This window comes from Pleurodeles waltl, chromosome 1_2 (genome assembly GCF_031143425.1).
Source record: "Pleurodeles waltl isolate 20211129_DDA chromosome 1_2, aPleWal1.hap1.20221129, whole genome shotgun sequence".
Taxonomy (NCBI): Eukaryota; Metazoa; Chordata; class Amphibia; order Caudata; family Salamandridae; genus Pleurodeles; species Pleurodeles waltl.
Window position 1 is genome coordinate 1012880176 of NC_090437.1, and position 26969 is coordinate 1012907144.

Genomic DNA, 26969 nt, shown 5'->3' on the forward strand with positions numbered 1-26969 from the left:
TGACAACCATGCAGGGGACAGGTTTTGAAATATAAAGCTGTAGGATTGGATTTTTATAAGTCACAACATTTAAATAGCTTGTAAATGAAATGCACAAACATTTCAAAATATATTGGCAGTTCAGAAAGCACATTTTTTTGTAACTGTGAGGAAAGAAAAGATTTTAATGGGATCAAAACAAACCAGAACACTTTACTTGGTGATGTGCCAATGACAAATATTTGCTAAAACCAGATCAATATGTTATATTTGTATGTTGTAAAGTTCTACCATGCCTCACTTTAGTAATATATTTATTACAGGTGAGCCTTTTTAAACATGAACTGAGAAAATAACTGCCCATGCCTGCTAACAATGGAGTTGGTAAACTAAGAGTTAAATTATGGGTCATGTGTACCCTGTATGTTGGATAAAATCTTATTATACATAGAGCAAAAGATTAGTTTATTAAATCAAACAAAATTAGCTTTTTTTTACAACGTATTTGTAGGTGCTTTCATAAATGATAAAGAAGTAAAAGGCGTCTTGGTTAAAATAAATAATTGTCTAGGATCACCCAATTTGAGACCAGTTTATGGGTCAAGAACATTACAGTTAGATCGAGCAGATTTTTCAAGGCACTATTTTATGATTTTTTGAAGCTTAGATATTCTGTGAGAAATGTTGTGGGAAAATGAGAGCAACTCACAAGGAATACCTTACTCAATGCAGCCCCAAATTGTAGAACAGGGGACAAATACATGGTGAGAAGCCCTTGAAAATATTAACCCTATAAAAAATAATAGCCCAGTCAATACATGTTGTGTTAGTGGATTATGTAAAAAGTGGTATTGATTTGCTGACTAGCTGAATTGATGTCCTGCTGGTTGCTTATGTGGCAAAATGATGAACAACTGCATGTCATATGAAAATGTGAAATAAAAATGTTAAAAACATACCTTGTAACTTGAATGTTAGTTTTTAAACTTTGGCAATAAACATTTCCAAATCTCTACCATGTGTACCAGTTCAGTATCTGCTTTCACAAATAGTGTGCTGCACCTGGTATAACCAATATTAAGAGGGGTAAATCCCTCGACCACACTATCTTTTATTTACCACCATGTCTGCTGTCAACGTTTTCTTAGAGTGTATGTCTTATAGACCATTTGTCTGGAATTTTTCTTCATGAATGTAACCCTTTGTCCAGAATATTTACACGTTTTGTCCAGAATTTTATGCCAGGTGGTCACCCTAGATCACTGTCTTTGTCTGTGTCAAAGGCTGGTCCTTCCATCAGCCTTACCACAGAGTCAGTGCACTGCTACATCCCACAATCTGTGCTTCACTAGCTTAATCTATCTTACTTTATTTTTCTGGCTGTTAGTCACTTTTCCCTATGATTGTGCCATCATCCTCCCAGCTTTATACTAGGCAGAGTGATCCTATTACTATTATCTATTCCAGTTTCTGTGTGTGTCCTCAATTATCCTGCTTTGTAGCAGGAGAGGTGCCCCCTGCTGGCCTGCAGGGTAATAGCATTGGTGTCTCTAAGTTGTATATGTTGGTCCCCGATATACTGCTGCCTCTCCCAATCAGCATCCTTCTGTAGATACACTTAGCAAACTGCTCTGTTAGCACTGCCATCGTGTCCCAGAGTTTGTGCCCCACTAGTTCTGTCTGTGTCTCCTGATGCATCCTTATGTTTCACTATATGTGAACAATCTTTGACTCAGTCTTCGTTTGAGAGTACCTGGGTGTCCCAGTGTACCTGAGTATGTACTCTGCTGTCTCTTTGTATTAGTCTCCATTAGGGTGCTGTTACGGTCCTCAGCACTGAGAGTGGCTGTCCCTGACAACAGTGTTGGTTGCCCCTGGGGAATGCCAAGATAAAGGGCTCCCAGCGTTCACACTCTGACTGCACGCTCATTTATCCCTCCCTCATCCTGCAAAAGAGTAGCAGGAACAGTTCTGCTGGGCCCACTGAAAAGACAGCACGACCTGGAAGCACAAAAGAACTGAACTACCTGGAAGTGATCCCTAGACTCGTCACTATTCTTTGTTTTCAATTTGTTACTGAAACTTTAGTAGACAAAACCAATATCACACATACAATATCGTTGCTAGCTTAGAAATGCCTAGCTGCTATGGCTCCTGGGCTGTGCGTCATGTAGGACACCTTCAGCAGTTAATGTTCTCAACAAGTTGCCTTAATAAAATGCACAAAGAAAGCATGGGTAGAGTGATGACCCTTCCCATTAACTCCACCTACACTTTCTCTGTTAATTCTACTAAGGCATTTATCTATCTATCTATCTATCTATCTATCTATCTATCTATCTATCTATATATCAATGCACTGAAAAAACAAAGTTAAAGAGATGTTATAGTTAGTTGAAAATATCAGTTAAAACATAATATTGTAAACAAACAAAACCACTCTAATTCACCAGTTAAGGTTATCTCAAGTACCTGTAACCCGTGTCTTAAAGAAACTATAGCTCGTCCTCTTGCCATGCACCATGTTATCAATGATGACATTTCAGATGTTGATGTAATGTTATCAGTGATGTCATGACTGAGGTCATATATGAGGTAATTAGCAGTGCATGGCAAGGGCATGAGTTATAATTACTTGAGGTAACTATAACTCGTGAATTTCAGGGGTTTTGTTAATTTAAAATGGCATGTTTTAACTGACATTTTGATCTAACTGTAACTTCCCTTTAACATTTGTTTTTTCAGTGAATTTCTTAGTTTTTTTAAATATGAAGTAAGATATCATATCAATTCCTAACTATAACTTCAACTTTTGTTTTTCAGTGAACTCCTATGTTTTTTTCAACATAAAGTAAAATGCCCATCACCTAACCCTCCCATGGGTGCTCATCCCCTGGCCAGGCCCTGTTCCTAGCCCCCGCTGTCATGCATGGTTGGCAAATGTCATATAATAATATAAAGGTTGCCATTTTAAGTAAGGCATACCTACTGACTTGTCAAAGGACCAAAATACCAAAATATAAAAAGCAGCAGGCCCGTTGGCTTTATCAGGGGTCAGCACATCAACATATATAAAAGAGACCTATTGGCCTTGTCAAAAAGTCACTAATAACTATAATCAAATATATATTGAATACATTCACACATTGAAATGTTTAATAATAGTGATCGTCACAAAATATTTTCAATAAAGCATTATTTCAGTAGAAATAACCTTAGTCATGTCTTTTGAGTCTTTTTTTTTTTAACATTCTTCAGGTCACAAATTGCAGCCATAGAACCAACCGCAAGGGGCCTCTTGCACTCCAGCTGATGAGCATACAGTTCCAGCTCAGAGTGCTTTGAAAGATATAGTAATCTCTTCTGAGTTCATGGATTCAAGTACCCAGGAGACTTACTGTGTTTTTTTTAATGTTACTGTAGGTCTGCTGTGCTTCCTGCAGTATTCCCCTACATTACAAAAATAGAATGAATGCTGGTGCCCCACCAGGAATAAAATGTGATTTAGAAAAGCCCTCTCATTCTATTATTGGGCTCCTTGCACGGAGCAGTGAATAATAAATTAGCAGCTGCTATCGCTCATTTAGTCTTTTTTAATATATAGATCTATGGGTGCTCCAGTGTCCATCCATGGCACTCACATTTTTTTCAAATTGGGGCCATGGGGGAACCCCAAAGCCCCTCGGCCCCTGTAAACACCCTGGTGGGGCCTGCCTTTTTTTTTCTAACCATGGGTGCCCCAGTGCCCACTCAGGCACCCACATAATTTTTTTTAAGTTGGAAGCTCTGGGGGAAGCCCCAAGGCCCCGTGGCCCATGCCGGCTCCCCAACCAGCACCCATATTGGATGCCTAGCTGGAACCAGCCACTATATCAAAGTTGGTGCCCCGGTGCCCACTTGGGGCACCCACAACTGGTCAGTCATTTGGGCCACAGGGGAGCTCCGCCAAAACCCAGTGCCAGTACACATCATGGGTGTGGTGAAAGCGCTTCCATTTCTTTGCTCCAGCCCCGTGAGGATCAAAGTTGTGTTCCCTTCCCAAGAGTGTGCAGGAAGGGAATAAAGTTTACATTCCCTGCCCCCACTCTTCTGTGCAGGGAATGCAGCTGTGTCATGTGGAAAGCGGTCTCTGGGACACTGCATTGATTGAGCCCTGGGTGGTGGTGGCTGATCTACACCTCGAGGAGGATGGCCTGATGCTTCCTTCCCCAAACAAATCCACTGGATCCAGGGATGGGGTCCACAGGGCTTCTCTGATGCTCAGAGAAGTGGAGCATGTGCATTCCCCCTCCCCAAAAACAATTCGCCCCTAAGGGATGGGGTCCCCAGAGCCTCATGGAGGTTAGAGGAGGGGGACCGCATATCCCTTCCCCAAATGGTCCCCGGGACTCCAGAGGCTCAGGAAAGGGGGGCACATGCCCCTTCCTGCATAAATGAACATTGCACTGACTGATAGGGCCCTGGCCCACACTCAGGCCTTATTCTTGAAAAGAGCGGGAGCTCACCTTTTTGTTTTATCATTATCACAGATCTTCTGTGGACCCATGGTACAAGTAAAAACAAAAATACTTTTTTGGCCCCAAGAGCGTCCCTCAGGGATCATCCTCACCAGGCTAAGGGGTAGAGGGTGTACCTACCCCCCTCCGATCCGTTTGTATTCTTACTAAAGGAAAGGATACTGTGTTGCAGACTTAAAAAATAGCTGCAGATACATCAGATCTTATCTTTAGATCTTTAGGTTCTGCAGATATTCCATGTCCTGATCGTTTTGAACCTTAATTTCTAACAAACTTCTGAATGGATTTACACTAATTCACAAAACCATGCTTTCTCGACCTAGATCTAGCTTTCTGCGAAACTTGATGTAATTCTATTCAGTCATTTTTGCAGTATCTCTGTTCAGTTTTCCTCTGGAAAACTTATGGGGAAAACATGTTTAAGGAACCCCCATCCCCTTTTCTTAGGAGTCTCGGTTTGGTAAAAGAGTACTTTCTCTCCATGCTCCCCTACAGATAATGTTTAACACATGTTACACGGAGGAGGCGCATTGTTGTGCAGCGTAGCACCGTCCAGGTTGTCACTATTGATCTGATGTGTAGTGCCATGTTGCATTTGTGACAATGATCACAATATAATGTGTCTAAGGTGATCCATACATCATGATTTTGCTGGGATAATTTTGGAAATCTGTCCTTGCATTCTGATGTTAGTCAGTAAATAAAATACCTTTCACGGTTTTGGGTGGAGGATCAGGTAAGAATGCACGTTAAGATGAAATGCATATTCACATTTCTACTTTCTCTTGTTAAACTGTGGTGTGAAGAGAAGAAAATAAACTGCAGATTCGCCGCCTACACTGCCTTGTCTTCAGTGCTTAATTTGTACAGCAATAAGTGCTGGGCTCCAGAGTTTTGCTCAGAAGCCTACAGCACTGCTTGTCTCATTCATGGAGCACAACAGGCTATCAGAATTGAATAAATCACCTACTGAAAAGCCCCAACGCCAGTGTCAGGTTCATGCATTGGCTTTTGAGCTTCATCCTCATATGGCGAAGGGACAGGAGGCTGTTTATTCACAGAATATTATGCTAGAATATGTACAGTTTTCACCAGAGGTTTGCACAATTCTATGAACTACTTTAAATCTGAATTTGGGGCCCTGGATGTTTTCTTTTTGCATCACTACATAGGGAACGTCAATAACTGTAATAACAGACTAAGGGGCCTATTCACAAATGGCACTTTGTAGTATGTTTAGTAGTACTACAATAGTACTACTCATGTCCTACAAAAGGCATTTACTAACCTATGCGATGAGGTCTTTGCCTCCACCGCTGCTCGCTTTTCTATGCAGGTGTCCTCCTCGGTTGCACAGATCTCCGCACATGTTAGCATACATTTTTGTAGTAAATGTAGGAGAAATAGGGTAGTGGATAGAAATTGGGGAATGCTTACTAAATAATGGAATGAGTTTGGGGAAAGGTAAGTAGGGTTAAAAAGGGGTATGGAGGAATATAGGAACGAACACCCATTCACAAAAGAATAAACCCATTGTTATTCACAAACTAGACTTATGAAAGTTACTACTGCCAAAAAGGACCCAAAACAGTAGTAATTGTGTTCCAGCTCAGCCTTGGACTAAGTCAACCACCATACATTGTCAAACACTTGTACTAAAACACACTCCTATAGAAAATAATGGAGCCAAAAATAACTTGAAATATATTGCAGAATAAAGGATCCTTTACTTTTGTAAAATACAGAGTGTAAACATTTATGGAAATTGTATAATGTTATAACATTTTTTAACATCCAATATTTTTAAGCTGATCCTGATGAATTTTATAGCAGGGCTTCCATTGCTTGCAGCTTGGTAATCCAATGAGTGATTGTCCTGAACTCTACCACCCATCTACAGGTGAAACACATTTCAACACCAACCAGTCACTTCCTGGCAGGCCACATAAGAAATTAACTTATACATGAAACAACTGATTCTGTCTTCAATTTGACCATAAAGATGTTTGTTGCTTTGCCCCTTATTTTGAGAGATAATTATTTGAGGAGGAGGTGAGAGGGAGACAGAGAGCGAGAGAGTTTACAGGCAAAGGAGCAACATATTTTTGGATGTCAGGGAAGTCTTCATTGACAGTTACTGCTTCTCACCTCAAGTGATAGTTGATTTAGATGTATATTGGGAGCAGGAGCTTGATTCACCTACAGCTAGCGCCCAGGCTATCCCGGCCCATATCAAAATAGTGGCTGCAGTGTTTTTTCATGGCCACTGGATCTTTCCAGAAGATCAGCTCTGCCAAGGTAGACATCAGACTGGCAAGCCAGTCTTGATGCATCAACAGTAGAGTGCACCAGTGTATCGTCATGCCACAATCAAAGATGAAAAGGCAAATGCCTTTGCCCACTTCCCTCGTGTGCTAGGTGTTAGCACTTTAGCCACCTCACCACACAACCCACCTTTTCCGCAACAGACCCTGCTGACACTCCATCACTGTGAAAGCTGTCTTCAATGACATGGGCTGCTTTACTGAGGTGTACGTTACCAATCCTGGATGCGCAAACAGCAGCTACACCTTCAGTCACTTACCTCTTGCGCATTGCTAGGTATTTCAGTGGCGTGCCTCATTGGTAAATAACAACATCTAGCACTGGGGCAATATGTGTATCTGGCCAGTAACATCTCACATATAAACACTGATCACTACAACACAATACACACATCTTAGCCTGAGACACACTGCATGTACATAGGCATGATGTATTAAATTAGACTAACGCCCTCTTTTAAAAAAAATTGAACCTCCCAGGTATGCTCTCTCTTCCCATTCCTCACACCCTATAGACTTCCATCCACACTTTCTCAACTGACTTACAAAAGGGTGGCCATACATACATGTGCAAATATTGAACACACTTTTGGGATCCTTACATTGTTATTTCAAAGCCTTTACTATAGTTAGGGGGTGCTGGTGTCCTCCCCTGAAGCCGCGTGATAGATTATTGTAATATGTTGTATGTTGAAAACTCTTGCCATTCGACAAGTTAAATATAGATCTTGACCCTGATTTACGTAAACATCCAAGTTCCCTGAGTGGGGTATAGAATAGGGTTCAAGGTATACTTGTTCAGGAATGGCAAGTGAACTCATTTTTTATGTGCTGCTAGTTTGGTTGCTGCCTTTATGTGACTGCACATTCTCTTGTCAATGATGAGTGGTGGACTACCACACGTTCATATATATACCATTCTGAGACAACTCTGTTTAGTTTACATAATGCTATCGATAAACATGCTGTGCTGAAGTTAAAAAACTTACCACTTCATTTTCTGTTACATTAGAACACTTTTCATTAACAACACTTAAGAACAATCTTTCACATAGTACACTCATGATTTAAAACATATATACTCAAAACTTACTTTTAACCCATATATAAGGTACACAAACAATCTTAGTTAAAAATTTTGGGATCCTCTGAACTTAATTGGGTTTCTCTACCCTCAAAAGTCTCCCTTTTGCATGCAGAGTTTTCGCCTGCACATGCAAAGGGTTCCATTCTACATGTGGAGTGTCTGCCCTGCATGCAGACACATGCAGGGAGGAGATCTCCATAATAATGGCAGAGATCTCCGCCTACTGCAAAAAAGAAGAAATTACATAGAGGAAGAGTGAGTCAGCCATTTTCTGGTCACCCTATGTCCTCCTTTCAGAATAACTTCATCCTGTGTCAGACTTTGGCGTAATCATACCTCTAAACATAGTATCTCTCCTACCAAACGTTCTTGCCACACACTTTGTTCTATTAAAAAGCATTCTCCTCTTCATTCATGTGGAAAAATGCATTTGTGTAATAAGAGTGCTCGGTGGTGGTTAAACTGCTCAAATCCACGATGTCTATGTTGATGGAACTACAATTCCCAGCATCCTGGAGTACACATGATTAAGGGTGTAGTTCTTTCTGGAATTTTCATGATTGAGGGCGTGGTTCTGCTATGAAAACCGACCACTCCCATTTCCCTGTGCTTACTATTTTGGACTTTGCCTGGATTGGATTTGGTTTGGTGATTCCCATCTGGATTTGCCCTTTTGGCCCCTGCCGTGCAGTGGATGGTCTCTGGAGTTCCAAGAAGCAAGTGGAGGGACTTGCTGTCGTAAGAGTGTTTACTTTTCAGGAACATTTCTTTTTTGAAAGACTGCACCGAAGCTGAATGTTTCATGTTTAATAACATTGTTTATTTTGCAGACAGAATCAAAGCTGAGAGTTTCATGTTTAGTAACATTGTTTATTTAGGATAGGAAACTGAAGTAATTGCTTGTTTAATCTTCAGTATCTTTGTTTAGTGAAAAATCTGAAAAGCGAAGCTGTGTTTGACCTTTAACAACATTGGTTTAGGAATATTCAAAGCTTTGTGTTATTTTAGTTTAAATATGCCCTGGGGATTAGTTACAATTCTAGTGCAACATTTTTTTGTTTAAAAGGATTCTTTTAAGTAAAACTAAGCACGGTCATTTGCAGACTTTATAAATGGTTCCAGCTGAATTGAATTATGTTATTCTTAAATGTTTAAACAGATGACACATTTACACGTGCGTGCTCATGTTTTAAAAAGACTTCTTATTTAAATATTTTTGTTTATTTGAAGAAAGAATCAATATAAGAGCGCATTCTATTGTGAAAGGTTAAACATTAGAATTCACTGTGTTTCTTGAGAAGAAAGATTCATAGGTATTTTTACAAAGTTGAAAAGTTACAGTTTTAGAATTCATTGTGCAATTTTAGACAAAAAGATGTTAACTAAAAGACATTGTAGATTTCATATTATATTTTAATTATTAGATGAACATATTTGAAGGATATTAATATTTCTTCTCAGATAGTATTTTTGTGAATATATTATTAAATATTTGCATATTACTTGCCTTATAATAAATATTGGCTAAATGTTTAAATATCCTTGTACTTGTCTTCTATGCATGTCTAAGAAACTTTTCTTTTTAGATTGCCTTTCATGCTGATCTTCTTTTTCCCTTTTGAGTATGATATTTGAAGTGATAATTGCCAACAATAAATCATAACAGAACAAAGACACAAATCCCGAGGAATCCGACTTTGACATCCTGCTGCTCCTTTCTTATTGAAACCCTTAACAGGGTTGAGGGAAAAGATGAGATGACTCCCCACTCCCCATCAACTAATGAAGAATTGAAGATCACTTTTGAAGGTGACCTAAAAGGTCTTCTGAGCTTTATGGCAGTCCTGCGACCAGCTAAGCAATGTAGTGTGGGCTCTTCTCTGGCATAATATTGCAATGTACTGCAGTGCAGTGGGTTTTTGTGCCCAGTAGAGGAAGTCACAATCTCAGGTAGCACCATTGCCGCTTGGTCCAAACCAAGACTCGAGCATTCTGGTCTTGTCCTCCACACCACATTCTCAGCACAGCCACAGGACACTAGTGTACAAGTGGGTCCTGAGAGCAGCCTGGTTGACCCTCCATGCCCAATTGAAAGAGTTTGAGTTGTAGAGGCACTGTAAGTGTATTATTTTACTATTCACTTAAGTTCATGTGTGTTTTGAGTGCCATGTGCTGCCTTGTGTCAAGTCAGTTCTAAACTTCAGTGTTGTATTTAACTTGTGGTGTTTGTGTGTTATGAAATAAATGAACATTGACAAATAGTAATTTGTTTGTATTTTTGAAGTTTGGATGGGTTTACTAATCATCTTATCTTGGCATAATGGAAATGTTTTTCCAATTCTATATTTTGTGACAACATAACAGTAACACAACTTCGACATCTGGGATGTGTTAAGTTTCTATTTTGTAAACATTAGTTTATGTAATGCTGAAATTTTGTACCTTTACCTTACTTTCAACTAACTAAATACTAACATTTTCAACAGTGGCATAAAATACATTATTGAACTTTACAAATACACACTGAAGTAAAGAGATGAAGATGTTGCACAGAATTTTAAATATTGTTTAAAACTTTAATTAGGATTGTGCAAAAAATATTTCTTTCTAGTTAGAAGTTCATAAAAATGAGTCTAAAACACTGGGTTGCTACAAGCTTGGTAAAGACTGCATTATGCCAGTTGTTGTACTTAGGGATATAATATCCCTTTTAAAGAAATTGCTTTTTAAATGCAGAATTGGACATATGGATTCAAAATGTCTGTATTTATTTCACCTTCCTTTTCTGTAGATGGGCTAGCCAGAGATCATTAGAACGGGACCTGGAGCAAAGAAGAAGTTTCTCAACTGAGAAGTATGGATGTGGACACCACCAGCCAGGAAGAGGCAGAATTTGGGTTCTTCCTGACCTTGATCAAGAACAAACAGTGGTGCCCAAAGAGCAGGCATCTCCACCATCTGTGCCTGCATTCACCAACTCCTAAACGTCAGAGACCCCCATACCATCATGGCCTCCAGATATATCCCCTGCACAGGTATCATTTCCTCCAAGTGTCTACACAGAACAACACCAGCTATCAAGAGAGACTTCAGTGCACAACACCTCATAATGCTCTTGTCTAACCCAATCCCTTCTCCCATATTATGTGCCCTTGGCTACTTTCATGGGTGTCTTGAGGTGCATTGGAGAGGCCCGGGGAGCAGTCTCTCAGGCCATCAAGGACTTAGAGAAGTCCTGATACCCTGAAAGGCGGCCACTGAACAGCTTAAAACTTTATGTGGCCTCATCACTCCTTGATAACAGAACTAATACAGAGTTTGCCTTCACAATCTGCTGCATCTCTGTTGTTCTGTCTCAAGGTTCACCTGTTATCCCTGTCCCCCATGTGTTTCCTTCGTCCGGTGAGGTGTCTAGTCCTCCCATGGCCAGCTATGTAAGATCTTCACAGGAGATGGAATTTACCATTGTAGTGATGACAAGTGACTGAGGATGGCCAGGAATTTTTGCCCACAATCCAGGACAATGACTGACACCCTGTCCCCCCAACTTTATTATAGCTTAGGACAGTGGAGTTGATTCTGACCTTTGAGTTTTTGGACAAAACTTTGCATCAATTTTATGGACTATTTATTTATGCACTTTCATAATTGACAGCCTTTGTATATAGACTTCTTGTCTTGATATTACCTTACGTGTTGTTATTATTTGCCCACCCCACCTTCAGGTTTGCATTTCCCTTCTGAAATAAGAAAGAATGTTGTTCAATTTTGCTCATTCCCATGGACAGTTTATAATTTTTCCCAAAATATTATTTGTAATCTCTTCACTGCCAGGTCTTTTCCCCTCCTGTGCCAAGCCTTTTTTTGGCTATTTGGGGCAGTTCGCGCTTAGGCCCTCATAACATTTTCTCCACATAAGCTACCCATGCCAAAGTTGCGTCCTTTTTTTCCAACATCCTAGGGATTCTAGAGGTACCCAGACTTTGTGGGTTCCTCTGAAGGAGACCAAGAAATTAGCCAAAATACAGCAAAAAGTTTGTTTTTTGTTTAAAAAAATGGGGAAAAAGGGCTGCAGAAGAAGGCTTGTGTTTTTTTCCCTGAAAATGGCATCAACAAAGGGTTTACAGTGGTAAAATCCCCATCTTCCCAGCTTTCAGGAACAGGCAGACTTGAATTAGAAAACCCAATTTTTCAACACAATTTTGACATTTTACTGGGACATACTCCATTTTTACTAATTTTTGTGCTTTCAGTCTCCTTCCAGTTAGTGACAGAAATGGGTGAGAAACCAATGCTGGATCCCAGAGAGCTAAACATTTCTGAAAAGTAGACAAAATTCTGGATTTAGCAAGGGGTCAGTTGTGTAGATCCTACAAGTGTTTCCTACAGAAAATAACAGCTGAAATAAAAGAATATTGAATTTGAGGTGTAAAAAACAGCCATTTTTCTCCACATTTTACTCTGTAACTTTTTCCTGCGGTGTCAGATTTTTGAAAGCAATATACCATTACGTCAGCTTGACTCTTCTGGTTGTGGGCATATATAGGGCCTGTAGGTTCATCAAGAACCCTAGGTACCCAGAGCCAATAAATGAGCTGCACCTTGCAATGGGTTTTCATTCATTTGCTGAAATATAAAAAGTGAAAAATGGGTATCAAGAAAACCTTTGTATTTTCAAAATGGCCACAAGACAAGGTGTTGAGAAGCAGTGGTTATTTGCACATCTCTGAATTCCGGGGTGCCTATACTAGCATGTGAATCACAGGGCATTTCTCAAATAGACGTCTTTTGTTCACATTGTCTTACATTTGGAAGGACAAAATTTAGAGAAAGACAAGGAGCAATAACTCTTGTTTTGCTATTCTGTGTTCCCCCAAGTCTCCCGATAAAAATGGTACCTCACTTGCATGGGTAAGCCTAATGCTCGCGACAGGAAATACAAAATGGACACATCACATTTTTACATTGAAATCTGACATGTTCTTTGCAAAGTGCCTAGCTGTAGATTTTGGCCTCTAGCTCAGCCGGCACCTAGGGAAACCTAGCAAACCTGCGCAGTTTTGAAAACTAAACACCTAGTGGAATCCAAGATGGGGTGACTTGTGGGGCTCTGACCAGTTTCTGTTACCCAGAATCCTTTGCAAACCTCAAAATGTGGCCAAAAAAACACTTTTTCCTCTCATTTCGGTGACAGAAAGTTCTGGAATCTGAGAGGAGCCACAAATTTCCTTCCACCCAGTGTTCCCCCAAGTCTCTAGATAAAAATGGTACCTCACTTGTGGGGGTAGGCCTAGCACCCACAACAGGAAATGCCCCAAAACACAACGTGGACACATCACATATTCACGAGCTGTTTTTTTGCAAAGTGCCTAGCTGTGGATTTTGGCCTCTAGCTCAGCCGGCACCTAGGGAAACCTAGCAAACCTGCGCAGTTTTGAAAACTAGACACCTAGGGCAATCCAAGATGGGGTGACTTGTGGGGCTCTGACTAGGTTCTGTTATCCAGAATCCTTTGCAAACCTTAACATTTGGCCAAAAAATGCTTTTTCCTTTCATTTCGGTGACAGAAAGTTCTGGAATCTGAGAGGAGACACAAATTTCCTTCTACCCAGCGTTTCCCCAAGTCTCCCGATAAAAATGGTACCTCACTTTTGTGGGTAGGCCTACTGCCTGCGAAAGGAAATGCCCCAAAACACTATCTGGACTATCTGGACACATCAAAATGATCAAATACAAAACTACCCGTTTTTGCGGGGGGGACCTGCGTTTTTGGTCCTGGGCTCAGCAGCCATCTAGGGAAACCTACCAAACCCAGGACATTTCTGAAAAATAGACACCAGAGGGAGTCCGGGGAGGTGTGACTTGCGTGGATCCCCTAATGTTTTCTCAGCAAACCTCAAATTTAGCTAAAAAAAAATCACATTTTCCCCACATTTCTGTGTGGGATCACCGCACCGGGAGAAATGTCATACCACCCAACGTTCCCCTCAGGCTCCCGGTAAAAATGACACCTCATTTGTGTAGGTGGGCCAAATGCGTGTGACAGGGAAGAGCCAAAGACATGTCAGAATTGAGGGGTAACCAAAGCGGGTCCAAAAGGGCAGTTTGAAAAAAAACATTTTTAGGCTGACAAGTGTGGCAGGATTTTTATTGGTATATATGAGACAATGCTGGGTGGTAGGAATTTTGTGGATTCCTGCAGATTCCGGAAGGTTCCATCACAAAAATGTGGGGAAAATGTGTGATTTCCAGCAAAGTTGGAGGTTTTCATGGCATTGTGTGTAAGAAAATGGTGCGGGGTGCATGTGAAACACACCACCCTGGAATCACCTAGATGTTTAGTTTTCGAGTGTGTCTAGGTCTTGTGGATTTTTCTACATGGCAGTGTCCCAAAGTCCATAAAGTGCAGCCCTCACCATTCCAAGTGGGACGATTTTGAGAGTTAGCCAAGCTCTCATTGCCCAAATGTAAAACCAAAACCCAAAATAATCAAATGTCCTTTTGCTTGCCGTGGGGTAAGATGTTTTAGTGTGCAGGGGAGAGCTGAAAGTCTGTTACCCACTTCAGTTGGGGTGGGGGCATAACCAGGCCCATACTGGTTGGTTGCCACCACCCCACTATTTTTTTTTTTATTCCCTGGTATCTAATAGGATTTCTGCACCCTGGGGTGTGGATCAGGGGTAAATGCCCCATCTCCCCACTGGTGTGCAGAACAACGTTGTCCCCATTTATTTGGGGTGGAGGTATGGCCATATCCCCACCCTCTTATTTTGGGGGGGAAAAAAACTTCCCTGGTATCTGGTGGGCTTTCGGCCCCTCCTTGGGTGCAGATGGGCTTTCCAAGATATGACCAACAATAATGTGCCCCCATGGGGCGCGACCCTTACCCAAGGGGCTTCCTCCCTAAAGAAAACACACACACCAATCCCTGGTGCCTAAGTGGCTTCTGACCCCCCTGGGGCAGATCGGCCTAATAGAAATACGCTGATCTGCCTCCAGGGGGAGCAGAAAAGGCCTTGAAAAAAATTGCCCCCCTGGGGAGCGATCCTTGCCCACGGGGGTCGCCCCCCCTTATGCCAGCTTCCTTATTATAAATCCCTGGTGTCTAGTGGGCATTTCAGAAGCCGGATCGCTTCCCGATCCAGCTTCTGAAATGCTCTGAGAGACTTCAAAGGGAAGGAAATTCCTTTCCTTCCCTTTGAAGCCTCTCAGGCCCCCATCACATGATCGGAAGAGAAATGGTTTGCATTTCTCTTCTGATCGCGTTGGAAGCTCAGCTTCCAGCGCAATAGGGAAGTGGCCCATTCGCACGCTGACGTCATCAGACGTCACTGGGGGGTCGGGGTGTCGGGGGTGGAAGGGGAAGGGCTTCCCCTTCCATCCCTGCCTTGGGGGGGGGGTGGGAGGGAGTGCCTTCCGAGCTCCATGCCGAGGACGTAATGGTTACGTCCTCGGCACAGGAGCACTGTGCCAGTGGACGTAACCGTTACGTCCCTGGCACAGAAGGGGTTAAAAAAGAGCTTTTTAAAATATCTATAAACAAATCAAACATGTAAAAACATAGGCCCTCATTACGACCCTGGCGGTCGGTGATAAAGTGGCGGTAATACCGCCAACAGTTCAGTGGTAACTACAGCCAAATTATGACCATGGCAGAAAGATCTCCGAAAGACAGCCAATGTAGCACACCGACCGCCAGGGCGGAAACAAGAGGCACCACGGCGGCAGCCGCCTACAGCCAGGCGGAAGACAAAGTTTCACCCACCATATTATGACAAGACAATCGGCCACCTTTTCCGGGACAGTACCAATGACATCAAAAGCCTGGAGGGAACACTGCACAGAAGTGAAAGGACTCACCATTGGAGATACAGCGAAGACCCACTCTGCCATGGAACCAGAACTGCAAGTATTTCCGATGATATTCTACGTTCTTCTCCACCACGAACACCAACGCTGGCGACGACAACAATGGTGAGTACAGCTGCCTAGCACACAATGGAGGGGAGGAGGAAAACGAGAGTGACACACACACACACGCACAACACACACCCCACACCCCACACACACACACACACACCATACACACAACCAGCTGCACAAGAAAACAAGTTAATCCCCCTAAATTGGCTGAATAATGCAAGGACGACAGAAATGTACCAAGGGGATTGTAATAAGATCAGCACAGTATAAATACAAATTTAGCCAATGCTACAGATATTTACAAATGTACAGAAAAAGGGGCACTACCCAGTCCTCAGTTTGCGTGGGCCACATGGCCACAGGGCAAAGTCCAAGGCCCCACTTGTCACCTGCATCAGTACGGAGAGAACTCTGCAGGGGCATCAGTTGGCAAATAGGCAGGCACCTCAGGGGGAGGGGCGGCACCTCAGCCGGAAGCTGAAACAAGACCACTGGTTCTGGAGGGGGCAACATGCCTTGTGCTTGGTCCTGGGGAGAGAAAGGCCACAGTCTCACAAGTGGGTGTCTTGCACACTGGTTCTGGAGGAGGCAACATGCACTGTGCTTGATCCTGGGGAGTGCAAGGCCACAATCTCTCAGACGGGGGTCTTGCCCACTGGTTCTGGAGGGGGCACCATGCCCTGTGCTTGGTCCTGGGGAGTGCAGGGCCACAGTCTCACAAGTGGGTGTCTTGCCCACTGGTTCTGGAGGGGGCAACATGCCCTGTGCTTTGTCCTGGGGAGTGATAGGCCACAGTCTCTCGAGTGGTTGTCTTCCCCACTGGTTCTGGAGGGGACAGGCCGCACTGCAGCTCATGGAGTCTGATCACATAGCGTCCTCTGGTGGTGACGGCAGCACTGCGGAGGTGGTGGTGGTGGGAGGCTCCTGCACAGCCCCTTGGCCCTGTGGATGGCTGTACTGTGGAGGTGCTGGTGGTGGTGGTGGGAGGCTCCTGCACCCTCGGATAGCTGCACTTTGGAGGTGATGGTGGGAGGCTCCTGCACAGCCCCTGCACCCTCGGATGGCTGCACTGTGGAGGTGCTGGTGGTGGTGGTGGTGGGAGGCTCTTGCACAGGCCCTGCACCCTTGGATGGCTGCACTGTGGAGGTGCTGGTGGTGGTGGTGGGAGGCTCCTGCACAGCTCCTGCACCCTTGGATGGCTGCACAGTGGTGGCGCTGGTGGTGGTGGGAGGCTCCTGCACCCTACGATGGCTGCACAACCACGGTTGGTGGTGGGGGCTCCGTGACAACTGCTGGTGGAGGCTCCTTGCTCTTCTTGCCTGCTAGTGCAGGCTCCTTCCCCTTTCAGATGGCAGGTGAAGCCTCCTTCCCCTTCTTGCCTGCCGGTGCAGGCTCCTTGCCCCTCTTGGCTGCTGGTGCAGGCTCCTTCACCTTCCGGGTGGCAGGTGCAGGCTCCTTCCCCTTCTTGCCTGCTGTTGCTAGCTCCTTGCCCTTCTTCGCTGCTGTTGCAGGCTCCTTCACCTTTCGCGTGGCAGGTGCAGGCTTCCTCCCCTTCTTGCCTTCTGTTGCAGGCTCCTTGCCCTCCTTGCCTGCTGGTGCAGGCTCCTTCCGCTTTCAGATGGCAGGTGCAGGCTCCTTCCCTTTTCGGCTGGCTGGTGCAGGCTCCTTCCCCTTCAGTATATGTGGCCTGGAATCCTTTCCACCACAAGGAGCTGCTGATGGAACTGGGCCCGTGGACTGTGTGGCTGACATGCTTGGCTTGGTTCTTTCTACCCTGGCCATACGTGCAGTACAGGGGGAGGGGTAGGGAAGAGGTCATTGCTGAGAAGGAAAATCTTTTTAGGGACATTGGGGCGGGAAGAGGGAGAAGTAATGGGAGTGGAGGATGAGGGAGTGGTTGTTGGAGGTGTCTGTCTGCTTAATTTGGGTGCAGGTGCATGGGCTGTATGCTGTTGTGAGGTGGATGGCTGTTGGGTGTCTGAGTGTTTGTGTACTTTAGGAGGGGGGACAGACACAGTGGGAGAGGACACAGGAGACGTGTGCATGGCTGTTGTGGAGGTGTCTGCCAGTGAGGTGTGTGTTCTGCTTGGTATGGTGATGATGCAGGTAGTGGATCATGATGTAGTGCATGCGAGTGTGAGTGTATACGTAACTGGGTGGGAGGTGGAGCAGGAGGAAGAGGAGGAGACAGTGGAAATAGTGGATGTTGTTGTGTCTGCAACTGATTGGTGTTTGTGTGAGTGCCTGTGGGATGAAGTGTGGTGCTTGTATTTGCCTGTGACACTCTTGGGTGTTGTCTTGTGTGCATGCTCGTGTGACTGTGTGCTTGGGATGGGTTGAGGTTGAGGAGAATGGGATTGGGAAGTGGTAGTTGGAAGGGGGACGGTAGAAACAGGGACAATGGCTCCCATCAGAGAGGAGGCCAGAGCCTGCATCGATCTCTGTTGGGCCGCCAATCCAGTGTGAATGCCCTCCAGGAATGCATTAGATTGTTGCATCTGGGCTGCAAGCCCCTGGATGGCATTCACAATGGTTGACTGCCCTACTGAGATGGATCTCAGGAGATCAATAGCCTCCTCAACTCAGTGCAGCAGGGCTCCCTGGGGCAGGGCCTGAGGTGCCTGGGGTGAAGGAGATGCCCACCCTCCTGGGTGAGCGGGCACGGGCAACTCGCTGAGGGGTTGCTGGGAGGGCAGTGCTGGTACGGGGGTGGCGGCTGTACCTGTAGCTGGGGTGGTCACAGAAGTGTCGGCCATCACCAGGAAGCTTCCATCGGAGGAGGTATCTGAGTCTAAAATGTCACCTTGAGTCTCCGCCGTGGTGCTCCCATCGCCCTCTGTCCCACTGGTGCCCTCAGCTTCAGTGGACTCTGCCTCCTGGGTCCTGTGCGATGCAGCTCCCTCCGTCGCCAGTGCCTCTGCTCCTCCGCCAGATGATGCTAATGCACATAAGGACAGGATGACAAAACAAGAAAGGGGGGGAGAGAGACAAAGGATACACTGGGTCAGTGACTGCACCAACACCACCGTTGGCGTACACAGCACCCTCACACACAGGGAACAGGCCTGCTCACTATACATTGCACCACCTCTGTAATTACTATCCACCAAGGCATGAGGTGGGGCACACACCGCCAACTGCAGCACACCTGGGACCCACTCAGCCCTGACCAGTAGTGGATGCTTACAAGCTAGGTAGGCAAGATTATCCCTTCAGAGCCCTAGCCACAAGAGGACCTACCCTGCTATGTCAGGCCTGGCCTAGGGGCAACCCACTATCACACATACACCACCCGGATACCACCCCAACAGCCGTAAGTTGTAATGTTAGCCACTGTACTCGCCCCCTTGTGGCTGCTGTGATGCCCTCAAGCACCCATCCAGCTCTGGATAGGCCACCGTCAGTATGCAGGCCATCAGGGGAGTCAGGGTTCGACGGACACCCCTTCCTTGGTGGGAGGCCATCCCCAGCTGGGCCTCCGCTGTCTTCCGTGCCCTGCATCTCAGGTCCACCCACCGTTTGCGACAGTGGGTGCTCCATCTGCCATAGAACCCCAGGGTCCGCACGTCCTTGGCGATGGCACGCTACATACCCTTGTTTTGATGGGCGCTGACCTGCAGAGGCAATACAGACAGGAAAACACCATTAGACAAACAGTCCAGCCAGTTACACATATGACCCACCATACCCTTATATAGCACTATTGGTACACACATAGCCCAGCACCCAATGTGTACCCAGCCAGGAGGACATCCCTCCCCCCTTACATGAAGCCGTCCCACACATCTCCATGCATCCTTCCCACATGCATCGTGCCCAAGGTGTACTTACCTGTTTGTCTGGAGACCCCATCCACCAGTCTCTCCAACTCCTCCGAAGTGAAGGCTGGGGCCCTTTCCCCGGTCCCACAGGCCATGGAAGGTTCCAGACACAGGTCACAGCAGCACATGCAGGGTAGGTCCTCTCCTATGGAAGGTGAGGTAGCAAGTGAGGAATCAGATGGAAAATGGCGGTCACGTCAACGGTGGTGCATAACATCACCGCTGGTGTAGATCACCGCTGGCCACTGTACCCCATAGGTCCCAATATTATCCAATGAGGAATTGCACGGTGGTTCACGACCGCCTCCCGCCATGGCGCACAGCGGCAGCGGAATTACCTCACTTCCACCTGTCCCTCCACACAGGACAGGCAGACGCCATTTCATGGGAGGGCAGCCCTATGGAATCATGCTGCATCACTGGAGAAATAGGCACATACTGTACAAATCACACTGACCCATTACATGTTTACAGAATGCTAACTACTGTTGTGGCTCCAATGTTCCTTTTGTGACAGCCTCCTCACTCTTGTGTCCCTTAGATACATACCGCTGCGGATGAATAGGAGATGAAGACATGCCCTTGTGTACAGACCCCTGGTGGACTACTCACCTATGTACTGGACAGGGCCACAATCACAGACCTGTGTGCCCAGTTGGAACCTGACAGATCTCAGCTATCTGTCATCCCACTGGGATCCCCCCCTCTTGTGCAATGGTATCTGTACTCCATTTCCTGGCTACTGATTCTGTCAAAGTGACAGTGGGCTTGGCAGCAGGAATGTCGCAGCCAATGTTGTCAAACATGCTGACAAGAGTGTTGTCTGCCCTGATAAAACACATGTGCAGCTACATTGTTTTTCCCCAGGTTGAGGATTTGGCCACAGTGAAGGACGTGTTTTCTGCAATGGGACATATTCCCAACATAATTGGGACGATTGATGGTACACATATTGCATTTGTCCCCCTCCCGCCAGAATGAACAGGTGTTCAGGAATCGTAAGAGTTTCCACTCCATGAATGTTCAGATGGTGTGCTTGGTGGACCAGTACATCTCCCATGTCATTGCTAAGTATCCTTAGTCGGTGCATGGTGCTTTTGTCCTGAGGAATAGCAGCATCCCAAATGTGATAGGCCCACTACAGAAGCACAGGGTGTGGCTAATAGGTGAGCCCTGGTTCCCACAGAGTATATGTTGGTGTAAGGGTATGGTGTGGGCCATATAGGATAGTGTGTGGCTAAATGTTGTCCCTCAATATTTGCAGATTACTCTGGTTACCCAAATCTTTCATGGCTGCTGATCCCTATGAGGAATGACAGGACAAGGGCAGAAGAACGTTATAATGGGGCACATGGGCGAACCAGAAGGATTATTGAGAGAACATTTGCCCTCCTGAAGGCCAGGTTCCGGTGCCTCCATCTAACAGGTGGATCCCTTTGTTTCTTACCGAAGAAGGTCTGCCAGTTAGTAGTGGCATGCCTCATGCTGCACAACCTGGCCCTCAGTCGTCATGTCCCTTTTCCGCAAGAGGAGGAGACTCGACATGGCCCTGTGGCGGCGGTAGACCCTGTGGAAAGTGAGGATGAGAAGGCAGAGGATGAGGATGAGGATGAGGATGAGGACAACAGAACATCTGTGATCCGTCAATACTTCCAATGACACACAGGTAAGACAGTGTGACTTTACATTTGAATGACTTTGGTTGTAATCTGTGTGGCAATGGCATGCTGATTTTTCCCACTTCTATGCCCACTTACTGTTCCCTCTGGCAATTCATTTTGCAGAGGTGATTTGACAAATACTCCTGGTGTGATCACTAGAGCCAGCTACAGGTCATTAATCTATCCCCATTCTATGTACAGTTCATTTACAATGTTCGTACCTGTTTCAAAAAATAGATTTTTGAAATACATGGGTATTGTTCCAGTCTGTTTGTAGCACAGGTGCATTGTCCAAGGGGACAAAGGAAGGGGAGCAATGGCAGTTCAAGGTGGACAGGGTGACGGAGTGGGACACAAGGGGGACAATCAGAAGAGTTTCATTTCCTGGTGGGGGTCTTGGCATGTGTCTCTGGCTTCTCTCTGGATCTCAGGGAACGTTTGCGGGGTGGTTCACCTTCTGCAGGGGGAGGAGTGCTGGTGGCCTGTGAGTCCTGTGGCGGGGCCTCCTGGCCACTAGCAGCAGCGGAGGTGGAAGGCTATTCAGATGACCGGCTAGTGGCAGGGGCCCGCTGGTGTGAGACTGCCTCCCTCATAATGTTGGCCATGTCTGCCAGCACCCCTGCTATGGAGATCTGAGTGTTGTTGATGGCCTGCAAGTCCTACCTGATCCCCTGGTACTGTCCCTCCTGCAGGCGCCTGTCCTCCTGCACGTTGTCCAGGATCTGGCCCATCGTGTTCTGGGAATGTTGGTAGGCTCCCAGGATCTCGGAGAGTGCCTCCTGGAGAGTCTGTTCCCTGGGCCTGTCCTCCCCCTGGCGCACAGCACTCCTCCCAGTTTCCCTGTTGGCTTGTGCCTCTGTCCCGTGACCGGTGTGCCCACTGCCACTAACCCCAGGTCCCTGATTGTCCTGTGTGCGAGGTGTGGCCTGGGGTCCCTGTAGAGGTGGACACACTGCTGATTGACGTGTCCTGGGGACAGAGGTGTGGGTACGCTGGGTGGGTGCTGTGGTGTTCCTGATGGGGGAGGCTCTGTGGTGGTGTGTGACTGGGCTTGGGTAACCGGCTGTCAAATGGTCTCTGATGGGCCAGGTAGATTGTCCAGATCCTGAAGTCCAGAGTTACTGTCATCACTATGGACTTCTTCTGTTGGGGGACTGGATAGTGCTGGCACCTTCTGTCCGGTGACATTGGCTGGGGTACCTGTGGGGATGTAAATGATGTGTTATGGTTTATGTGTATGACATATTGTACATTCCTGGCTTCCCCTCTATGGTTTCACTTTTGTATGTTAGTGTATTGTGGGTATGTTAGTTTCCCTATGCTGTGCATGCTTTAGTGATGAGTGCCCATGCGGGGCTGTGAGGGGTGTCCATGCATTGGTACAGCGTGCAGTGCTTGCATTGGGATAAGTGAGATGTGATGGTGGAGTGTGTGGGATGGAGTGGAGTGATGTGAGTGAGGGTGAGGGCATGTGATGGCATGCAGGTAGGGCGGTGATGATAGTAGAGACTTAACTTACCAGAGTCCAGTCCTCTTCCGACTCCGTCCTGGCCCTCAGGATGCAGTATTGCCAAGACTTGCCCCTCCCATGCTGTGAGTTGTGGGAGAGGTGGTGGGGGTCCACTGCCAGTCCTCTGGATAACGAGCTGGTGTCTTGCTGCTATGGAATGTACCTTCCCTCGTAGGTCGTTCCACCTCTTCCTGATGTCATCCCTAGTTCTTGGGTGCTGTCCCACGGCGTTGACCCTGTCAACGATTCTCCGCCATAGCTCCATCTTCCTGGGTATTGATATCTGCTGCACCTGTGCTCCAAATAGCTGTGTCTCTACCCTTACAATTTTCTCCACCATGACCCTTAGAGCCTCCTCTGTGAAACAGGGGTGTCTTTGTGGTGCCATGGGTGTTATGTGAGGTGTGTTGGTAAGGGTGTTTTGGTTAACGTGTTGGGGTGTATGATGTGGAGTGCGTGAGTGGTGTATAGATGTGAGTAGTGTGTGGCTGTAGTTGTGTCAGCGGTCTTGGTGTCTCTCTGTTGGCAATGATTTGTAATCGTAAAGGGTTGTTGGTAATGTCGGTGTGTGTTTTATAGTGGTGTCTGTGTGGTGTGTGTATGGGTATCAGGTGTGTGTTGTTTGAATTGTCCAATGTGGTGGTGTTTTGTATGTGAGTGTCCATTGTGAGCGCGACGGTATGTACTGCCAATGGTTTACCACTGTTGAATGTCCGCCGTGGTGATTCGTGGGTCATAATGTGATGGGAGTTGTTCTGGTGGCGTAACGGTGTGGGTTTTGATACCGCCACTTTATCACTGACCTTTGGTCAGACGGATTTGTGTATGTGGCTGAATTCTGGCAGATAGGTGTGTGTGTGTGTCATAATATGGTGAACTGATATACGCCGCCGCTGCGGTAAGTTGGCTGCTGTCAGCGTGGCGATAAGCGGCATTTCCCGCTAATGTCATAATGAGGGCCATAGTTTTTGTCGGGAGCACTTCAGGTACACTTGAAATCTTCAATTGAGAATTAGGAATAGGTATTAATCTGCTTTTATTCCACCAACCTTTTCCCTATAATAATACAGCACTCCTTCCCACACGTTCAGTCTTAAAAGGAGAAGTGAAAACAGATTCTCCTTTTCTCAGTTTGAAAGTTTTCTTGATGAGAACCGAATTGCCTATAATGAATTCTCTCTCAGATGTATGTTTAGAAGCCTCATAATACTGTTTCTGTTTTTCTGTTTCATTTTCACTCTGTTCTTCAAAACTAATTGTTTTTCCTCAGATTGAGACTGATCACTCAACCAACTAGGAAGAACCTTTGAGCTACACTTTCTTCCTCTTAACAATTCAAAAGTAGTGCAGCCTGTGGTGAAATGTGTTGTAGAGTGATAAGTAGATAGTTATTATTTCTCAAATTGTTTAACATCAACACCTGATGCTAAAGCAGATTGGATGCCTTCTTTGGTAAAGCGGTTGACTCTTTCTACCAAACCATTGGCAGAAGGGCTGTATAGTGCCACCTGAATATCCTTGATATCATACTTGAAGAGGAAAGTTTTCATTTGCATGGAAGCGAAATGAGTGCCACTGTTGGTTACAATTTCCTTGGGAGTTCACTCAATGAAGAAAACATCCTGAAAGAAAAGTAAAACATTCTGTGTAGAAGTTGATTCAACAAAAGAAAAATAGATCCACTTAGAGAAGTAATCTATTGTATTAATTCGGTTAGGAACTTGTTACAAGTTGGCAATACGTTCAATCTACCCGCGAAATCTAAAGCAACTTTATGCCATGGTTCTTCTGGTAGAGGAACTGGATAAAGTGTTTTTTTCTGCTATTCTCCAATGTTTATCAGAAACTAAGCATTTGAGATACAGATGAGTGAAGATGTGACTTGACTATTTATGGAAGGCCACCAATAGTGCTCTCTCAATTTCTTGCAAGCAGCTGTGATTCCTAAGTGCCCTTCATGTGCTAAGGTAATATACTTGTGTCCCAAAAAGTTAGGTGAAACAAAACAGACATTTCTAGTGCACATACCATTTTCAGTGGAATGTTCAGAAGACATGTGGGCAGATTGTCTTAAAGCATTTGAAAGATTCCAAGTAGGGGGCAAGCCTTTTTTTACAAAATCGATAACTTTAAGTAAAACGTCATCTTGAGAAGTAGCATAAATCTAGTCTTTTTCTGTGACAATTCCCTGACTCTCTGATACTGCATCAATAGGTGCCACAACACACTCCGAGTCATCTTTGATATTATCACAAGTGGGTAATGGTAGGCGTGAAAGACCGTCTGCACGAGCAGATGCTTTACCCAGACCATTCCCATTCAAAAGGTACACTAAGGGCTTATGATCAGTGTAAATGTCAAAGGAGGGCCCTCACAAATAGGTTTTAAATTTCTGAACAGCCCAGACACAGGCCAAGGCTTGTCCTTCACCTAGCAACCAGCTAGGTGAAGCAAACAAACTGCTCTTCACCTAGCAGCCAGCTCAGACGTTCTACAGAGTTGTAGAGCACAGATAAGCATTCTAAGTTAAAGTGATAGAAAACACAATAGGTAAAGGGCCACTTTATAACATTATGAAAGATAAAGAAGGCATGAATGTTAGACACTACACATACACAGAGGAGTAAGCTATTCTGATTCATATATGAAATTACTTGAGACACACAACAATTCATTTCCTACAAGCTAAGACAAGTCCCAACAGATTTCATATAGTTCTTCCTTCACAAAGCCAATATTTCACCTGTTCAACAATTGCATTACATATTGACCGTGTGAAAGTAGGGATGTGTGACAATATATATACAGCCACTCTTTCAGTACCAAAGAGGTTAGATGCAAAGCAAAAAGAGCAGACATTTAACTTCTCATTCTTTACCATCTATGTGCTGTACGGTGCTAATCTATGTAGTGGTGCATTCCTAGAAGCAGAAATAGGTGTTGTAGCAGGTCATGGATGAGACATCGCAGGACTTTAAAGGTAAAAAAAGAAAGTGTATGAATATATAATAGATTAACAATATCAAGGTCACATATGACTAAAGGAATAAACATTAAAAACACATTATAAAATATGGTGTTAGGGTTTAAGTAACCAGTTGAAAGAAATCCACTCTAATGTGGTAGTGACTTTGTTAGCACAATGCTTACCTGTGTGTGTGTAGTTGGGTTTCGGTCAAACCTACCATGCGAGTTGCCCTGCTGCACTCTTAGTGACTTCTATCCCCAAACTAAGCAACTAATCTACTCAAAAGAATACCTGTATGAAACGAGTTAAAGTAAAAAAAAATTATTCAGAGTATCAAGATCTTTATAAGATGCATGTTAGAGTGTTTTTAGGGTTATTTATTTGATATATGTCAAACGGTGCAGGTATAAGGGAAGTACAGATATTGGTGAGTAATTGTAGGTTCGTTTTTAGAAAGAGAGAGGGATTTAGAATTTTCCATGACATCACATTGATGTTGTCAGAAAGAGAAAGCCTATATGGCAGGTGGAAGCGGACAGAGCATCCTTCTCAATGTGAGTTGAAATTGAGATGTGCCCCTCCAGGAAGGGTTTATGCCGCGTAAATCCTAGAGAACTTCTCCTTCATCTGCCTCCTTTTGACACTTTATATCCTCATGGCGTGTGCCTCCCTCCCCAGTGCATTGACAGAACCTGTCACCTCCTGCCATAAGGCTGCATTCTGTGTTCCACTGAGGCGAATATGGAGGTAGCTCATGCAGTTGTTTGTAGTGTTTTACCTCGAAATAGACTACAAGGGCTGTCTCTGCTTCAGAAGTAGGGTCTACACCCTTCATGCACACCGTGATTGTAATAGGAGCTGAAAGATGAGGAGGAAAAAAGCAGAACCTATGATGTGTGCAGTATTTATGTTTTTGGAAGGGAATCAAACTACGTTTATATAGACTCCACCACTTAACTGAGGGGATGGATGAATGTAAGCCTACAGTTTGCAGTAACTTTACACTTGTAAATGGTGAATAGACAAATAAAGTACAGTTGCTACAAAGCGTAAGAGTAAAATTACAAGTGCTGGAATCTAAATGTGTAAATTTACCTTTATGAATGGAGCCCTAAATGGTCGATTTCTTTCTAACCTTTCCTTCCAGCTCCAAGAAATAATTATTGGTAGGTTGCTCCC

At 45.0% G+C, this 26969-nt stretch overlaps 1 long non-coding RNA gene across 1 annotated transcript in view; it reads left to right on the plus strand.

Moving 5' to 3' along the window:
* The window catches only part of LOC138247066 (uncharacterized), a 39645-nt gene extending 27313 nt beyond the window's left edge, over window positions 1-12332 (plus strand). Inside the window, exon 2 of the long non-coding RNA XR_011194337.1 lies at window positions 10699-12332. This is a non-coding gene — a long non-coding RNA (uncharacterized lncRNA). The remainder of the gene's footprint in view (window positions 1-10698) is intronic.
* Window positions 12333-26969: the final 14637 nt, after the last annotated feature.